The sequence below is a fragment of the Nicotiana sylvestris genome, chromosome 3 (assembly GCF_000393655.2).
Source record: "Nicotiana sylvestris chromosome 3, ASM39365v2, whole genome shotgun sequence".
Lineage (NCBI taxonomy): Eukaryota > Viridiplantae > Streptophyta > Magnoliopsida > Solanales > Solanaceae > Nicotiana > Nicotiana sylvestris.
The window spans coordinates 170,080,895-170,088,370 of record NC_091059.1 but is presented as its reverse complement, the minus strand read 5'-3'; positions in this window follow the sequence as shown (position 1 = coordinate 170,088,370).

The window sequence follows — 7,476 nt, the reverse complement described above, 5'->3', positions numbered from 1 at the left end:
GGGATACCGCACTACTGTTCGTACTTCAATAGGTGCAACTCCTTATTTGTTGGTATACGGAACTGAGGCAGTAATACCAGCAGAAGTTGAAATTCCATCCCTTCGAATTGTCGTTGAGGCCGGGATTGATGATGATGAATGGGTCAAATCCCGACTAGAGCAATTGAGCTTAATTGATGAAAAAAGATTGGCAGCAGTATGCCATGGCCAGTTATATCAGAAGAGAATGGCAAAAGCATACAATAAGAAGGTGCGCCCCAGAAAATTTGAAGTAGGGCAGCAAGTATTGAAACGGATCCTCCCACATCAGATTGAGGCAAAAGGCAAGTTCGCCCCGAATTGGCAAGGGCCGTATATTGTGACCAGAGTATTATCCAACGGCGCTTTATGTCTGACAGATGTCGAAGGAAGATGCATCGACATGGCTATCAATTCTGATGCAGTCGAGAGATATTACGTGTAATTTCTTTTGTTGTTTATTTGTTTGTTTGTACTTGGTGCTTATCGGATAATGAAATGACGGAGGCAATTCTTTCTTCCATCCAAACACTTTTAACCTTTGCTTTACCCCTTTGTGCCTTACTTATTCTTTCATACCCCTCTCTTGGAATCGTTAATGAAAACGAAAAATGAAGAAAAAAAAAAGAGAAAAGAAGGAAAATAATAACAAAAACAAAAAGGGAAGGTCGCAAGAAAAACAAAGGAATCGAGTGAACTACGTTCGACCTGATTCCTCAAAGAGGATACGTAGGCGCCTCACGGCTCGGTCATAATGTAACAAAAAAATCAAAAAAATAAATAAATTCCCCAAGCAAGAAAACTGGGGCAGAAGTTATGTTTTTAAATTTTGAAAAAAAAAAGTTTGATTTCAAGGGTTGTAATATTTTACCCATCAAAGTTATTTTGAATTTTATATCCTTTTCTTCTAAAACCCATATTGATGTCCAAAAAAGACCTCCTGATCAGTATCTGAGGGGTGCCAAGACAGGCAAATGAAAGTCGAGCATAACACGTCGGTCCCCGACTGAATGAGGATCATGAGCTGAAAGAATTGATAGCCATAAGAATTCCCAGCAGAGAGGATCTTACCGGCAACACTCCAATCCTCAGCTGAGAAAAGCAAAATGAGAGAGTCTTATCGGTGAAAACCTTCGTAGGCACCATAAGGCGACATAAGCTGAGAGAAACAAAATGAGAGAGTCTTATCGGTGAAAACCTTCACAGGCATCATAAGGCGATGGGAGCTGAGAGAAATGAGAGAGTCTTGTTAGTAAAAAACCCCGCGAAGGGCACTATGAGGCGACAAGATAGATTGGCGGAAAGGATCCGCATTTTGCAAAGAGGTGGGCACCTATTTATCCCCAGCAAGTGAAGACATCAGAAAGATTGATCGACACAAATAGACTGGGTTGATTAATCCGGAATGCACAACATGATCGTTTGAATCGGTTATACCACCCAGATAAGTTCATTTCTTTTCTTTCCCCCATCATTTGTTCAGAAAGATTTTCTCTTTTTCTATCTTTTCATTTCTTTGTTTAAAAGACTTTTTCCAGAAATTTATTTTTGAGAAAGGTCTTTCAGAGCTTACTACCAGTTGCCAAAATGGTACAACGTAAAATGTGAAGAAGGCAGGCCAGAGACAAGGCAATAAGACAAAAGACGTTGGTTGCCAGGCCGAATAATATTGATCTAACATGGCAAGGAAAGTACGGGGAAGAACCGAAAAAAAAAACATGTTGAGGAAATTGTTGGCAAAGTTTCAAGAGGATCCCCAGCAGGACTCCGACCGAATATCGAAACAAGTTCCGAGGTGGTCGGACAACACAGAGTGGTAAAGAAAGAAAGGAAAATCCATCTTCAGCAAAATAACCCCCAGCAAGTTTTGAGATACAGAACGGGGAAGAGATAAATGGAAAAATCATCCCCAATAGAATGTTATCCCCAGCAAATAACATTATCACCAACAAGTTTTGGGAACGCCAAACAGGAATAAGGGGAAGGGACCAATCATCCCCATCAGGAGTGACATGACCACTCGCCATATTGTAAAAAAAAACTAACTAAATTTTCTTTGATTTGAACAGGAAAATAAAGTGTTGATGATGGCCGAAAGACACGCCATAAGAAATATCCCCAGAACTGGGGCAGAAAATTTTCTGCCACAAGTGAAAATTTTCTCGGAGAATCGAGGAAACAAATTCAAGTTATTCTTTACCATTAGGCGCCCACTTGTATGACAAGGGAATACATTTCATGTCTTTATCATTAGGCGCCCACATGTATAACAAGGGAATACATTTCATGTCTTTATCATTAGGCGCTCACCAGTATAATGCGGGAATACATTTCTGCTTTTCATTTTATGTCCTAGGTCGCCCACCAGTATAATGCAGGTATACATTTCAGTTTTTCATTTCTAGGTCGCCCACCAATATAATGCGGGTATACATTTCAGTTTTTCGTTTCTAGGTCGCCCACCAGTATAATGCGGATATACATTTCTGTTTTTCATTTTATGTCCTAGGTCGCCCACCAGTATAATGCGGGTATACATTTCAGTTTTTCATTTCTAGGTCGCCCACCAGTATAATGCGGGTATACATTTGTATTTTTCATTTCATGTCCTAGGCGCCCACCAGTATAATACGGGAATACATTTATGTTTTTCATTTAATGTCCTAGGTCGCCCACCAGTATAATACGGGCATACATTTCTGTTTTCATTTCATGTCTTAGGCGCCCACCTGTATAACGAGAGGAATACTTTTCAGTCTTATACTGCAGATCTTGAAATCAGTAACCCACCGGAAGGCAGAAGGTTACAACGGGAATCCCCAGCACCGGAAAGCATAAGGTTGCAACAAGAGGTCCCAGCACAAATTCAAGCGCATGAGTCAAAAGGAAGAAAAGACGCGTCTTGAAAGAAGCAGCCTGTGAACATTAAATTATGCCCAGCATAACAAAGCTTAATGAAGGAAGCCATATCACCAGCGGACCGAACAAAATAATGCAAACTGGTGATTCAGGAAAGCAAGAGGCCGGTGTCATCCCCGTCAGTTCTCGGAAGAAAGAAGCACCGGAATCGACGCAAGCCGACAAGAAAGCAAGGCATCAAGAACAAATGAAGAGATCTTGTAATCCGTAGTCTAGCCTAACTTCTTGATTTTTCTGTAAAGCATGGTGTAATAAGGAGGTTAGCAAGCAGTAAAAGTAGCATACAACACCAGTAACATTGCAGTCTCATGGTAGTCTCAGCTACCAAAACTTCCCGAACTACATTGACCTGATTCCTGTTTAGCCCAGGATATGTAGGAAACCTCTGAAGCAAAGGTTCGGTCAAATCTTTCAAAAAATGCTTCACACGGAGTACTCGAACGGGCAAAAATCGCTCGTATCCGCTCACTTTATCTTTGCACGAAAACCCTTCGTGTTTTCGGACAAAGAGGGGCAGCTATGAGCACGTAATTTTCCCCCTATATGAGAATCACTCCCAAAAATTCAAAATAAAACAATTTTCCTTTGTGTGCAATGTTTGTATTTTTGTGGTATTTTTTGTATAATTATTTGTATTTTGTCTATGCATGTTTATTTGTTTAAATTAATAAAAATATAAAATATGTCGCATTTTCATTTAGTATTTATTTAAGTTTGTTTTACAATAAATGAGAAAATCATAAAAAATAATGTACGTTGCATTTTTAGCATTTAACGTCTAAATTGTGCGATTTTAACATTAATTGCTATTTAAATGTGCGATAATAGTTATTTGGACTTAATTAGTATTTTTTATAAGTTAATTTAGTTTATAAGTTAATTTAAAATTTTAGTTTTATTAATTAGGAAGTAAAAGAAAAGAGAGCAAGAATATAAAAGAAAACCGGAATTAGGCCTCTTCTTCAGTTTTGAACCACAGACCCAAATATACCCAACCTTCCTCTACGACCCGGTCCATTCCAAACCGGGTCGACCCAGTCCATAACCTAACACCCCTATTTCCCTATCTTTCATTTCAAAAACAAAACCCTAAAAAAATTTCACTGTTGAAAAATCCCACCCGCCCCTCTCTTACCTTCTTCTTCTTCAAGCTTCCAAACTCCCCTCCTATGGCTGCCCTTTCTCTTCCAGCCCTTCCCCTTCACCACACTCACACACACACACCACCACGAGGCTCGTCTTCTCCATGTCGAGCTCGAAGCTCGTTGGCTGCCCTCTCCTTTCATCCTCAACCAACAAACCACCCCCCTCTCCGTCGAACGAGCTCCAAACGACCACCTCCTTCTGCGTCGTCTTCTAGCTTCGTGTTGCTGCTGCGTCGTCTTCTTCTTCATACTGCTGCTATGTCTTCTTCATCCTTCACTGCTGCACAGCTGCTTCATCTTCTTTCTTCAATAAAAACGCAGCCAACCCTCCGTCGAACCCCACGTTGCCATAACCAACCAAACGACCACTCAGTTCACGTCCAAACGAACCCCATGGCTGTTGTTTTTGCTTCCTCCTCTGCGTCCGTGTTGCCGCTGCCTGCTTCATCTTCTTCATCGAGCTTGAGCTCGACATCCATGGTGCTGCTGCCCGAAGTCCAGCTCTGCCACCATTTCTGCCCGACGCAGCTGTTCCTTCCAGCTCCGCCACCACTGCTGCTGCGTCTTCTCCTCCTCCATTGCTGCTGCTGTCCGCCACTTCCTTCTTCAAGTTCTTCGTTTGTCCGTTCGTGGTCGTCTTTGGTGTCCAAGGGTTTTGGTGCGATATTTGTTTCCGGGCAGATTTGTTTTCGTTCGAGTTCATCATCGTTCCGATCCGGTTAGTTGGTTTAAGTTTCGTTCCCGTCCGTAATTTGTTTGATATTTTCGGATTTGAAATCAAATATGTTTGATATTAATTTCATGTTCATCATTTTTTTTATCTTTCTTCAGTTTGTTTCATTCATTTTTCTTGTTTATTTTTAGGTAGAAATTGATTAGTTTAATTATAATGTTGTTAGATTTAAGTTGAAAATTCAATTAATTATTTTTCAGTTTGTTTTATTAATTTAAAAGGATTTAATTTTAATATAGAAGAGTGTTAGTTTAAATCGCTTGAATCAGTTGTTTGTTGTTTAATATAGATTTAATTCGTGTTCATTTTGTTTGAAATTCATTTTTAATTCAGTGATTTAATGTGAGTTTATGTTTTGGTTTTAATTTTTTGATTTAGTTTGAATCATGTATCTTTGTTGTATTTTGTTGGATTTAATTTGAAGATCAATTGATTATTTGAGTTTAGTGATTTGAATCTGTTTATTTATTTTTGTTTAAGTTTGATTTGAATTTGAGCTCATGCTTTGAATATATTTGTTTGTTATTATTGGTGAATCTGAAAATAGATTTGTTGTTTAAAAAGATTGTTCAATCAAAATAATTCCAGTTGTTTCTTGTTGTTCATCATATAGTTTGAGTTTGTTCATAAAATCTGATTAGGAATTGGTTATAGCTGCTATATTTTGGTTAGAATTGATTAGTTGAACTTGTTATAGCTGACGGGGTAGATTGGTAAATTACAATGTTTTCAGGGTCAAAATGGTAATTTCAGTAAGGTCAGAGGGGTATTTTTGGAATTAAAATTTTGAACAATTATTTATTTTGAGTGCTCTGTCAATTAAGATTAAAAAAATATTAAAATAATCAATAATGGAGGGACAAGATATAATGGTGGGGAATAATGCAATTGTTTAATATAAGCATGAGGGACAAGATATAATGAGGTTTTTGTTTATTGTAGTGGAGGACAAAACATTAGGTAGTGGGATTAAAAGGGGATGAGTGAAAGATAGTGGGTTTTAATTTTTTAAAAATGCTGAAAGATGGTAATAAATAGGGGGACTTGATCAGATTTTAGAAAAAAGGAGGGAGAGAGAGATAAAAAGAGAGAGCTAAATATTGAAGAGAGAGAAAAATTCCGAAAATATAAAAACTTCAAAAAATACAAATAAAAACATTCTGGAAATTAAAAGAGTAGTATACAATTTAAATATTCTGATATACAGATTCAGAAATTAAGGGTTGAACAATTAATTAGTCTTTTAAATCTGAAAAGATTCCATTGGCTTCTGTCCGTTGATTGTTGTCGGTGTTTCTGGATTTTTATCTTGATTTCAAAATCTGTCACTGGTTTATCGTTGCTGGTTACTAGTTGTTGGGTGTTGTGTTGTTGTATGCTACTGAATTTCTGCTGATTTCCCTTTTCTTTTGCCTCCAATATCAGGTACACGACTGTAACACTAGTTATTGCAAGCTAATAATGTGGAAGCATGAATACATATGAAGAATTGAATTTTGAAGTTTTAATGTCGTTTTTCTTTGTTCCTTTTATTGATTGTATTTAGGTTATTTCATGTGTTACTGAATAATAATTGGAATAAGAGAAAATAACATAAGTTAGTCTTTAATGAATCAGTTTGGCAAAACGGGTTAATTCACTAGTTATGAAGGTTTTAAGATTATCAACAGTAGGTTAATCGTGAACAAGTAGCTAAATTTAAGCTAAGGTATGAATTTAAACTGAATTTCGTGAATTAGGCATTAAGGCACGATTTGAGTTCAAACAAGATTAGAAGAACGTTTAAGTTTAATAAACTTTCTAATAAGCATTAGTAATTATGGTTAAATCTAGTTTCAAATGGTTGTGAATAATTAATCTCAATAGTTTTTTTTATAACAATGCGAGTTTTAATCTAGCTATATTTGATTCTTTTGAATATTAGTTGTCGAATTTTTATTTTTTTTATAATTTCGAATTTTTGAGTAAAATTCCTTTTCATCAACATTTGTATTAATCTAGCAATTAGTATGCCATGCTTTCTTAAATAAATAAATAAATAAAAGCTCGTAATTAATTAGGATTTTCTTTCTTTATTTTAGAGACTAATTTTAATAGAAAATGTAGTCGCTTTAAGACTTGTCCATATAAAATAAATGAGACGAGCCTCGCCTAGTAAAATATGTAGATTGCGGGGCCCTCACAAATGTATGCATTAATTATTTAGAACATCGAAGTTGGCCGTCTAGTGAAATTTTACGGTCTTTCCCAAAACAACAATACGCTAGTCGCTCTAGGCGTGTCTTTAACAAATTATTTTCTTAAATATGGGTGTGCATTTATGTAACCCAAATCCAAATCTCAACGGAATCGAAATGTGTCGATAACCACGGGTGCATTGATTGCGACGTGGTTGAAATACGTTTTCACAATGTTGCAATTCTCCGTAAAATAATAACGATAAATAAAAATAATAAAAGCGGATAAAGGATAAAATTTGCACATAAGTTTATAATATGTATTATATCAGATAATCAAGCCGAATATAACAGTTGAGCGACCGTGCTAGAACCACGGAACTCGGGAATGCCTAACACCTTCTCCCGGGTTAACAGAATTCCTTATCCGGATTTCTGGTTCGCGGACTGTAATACAGAGTCATTCTTTTCCTCGATTCGGGAT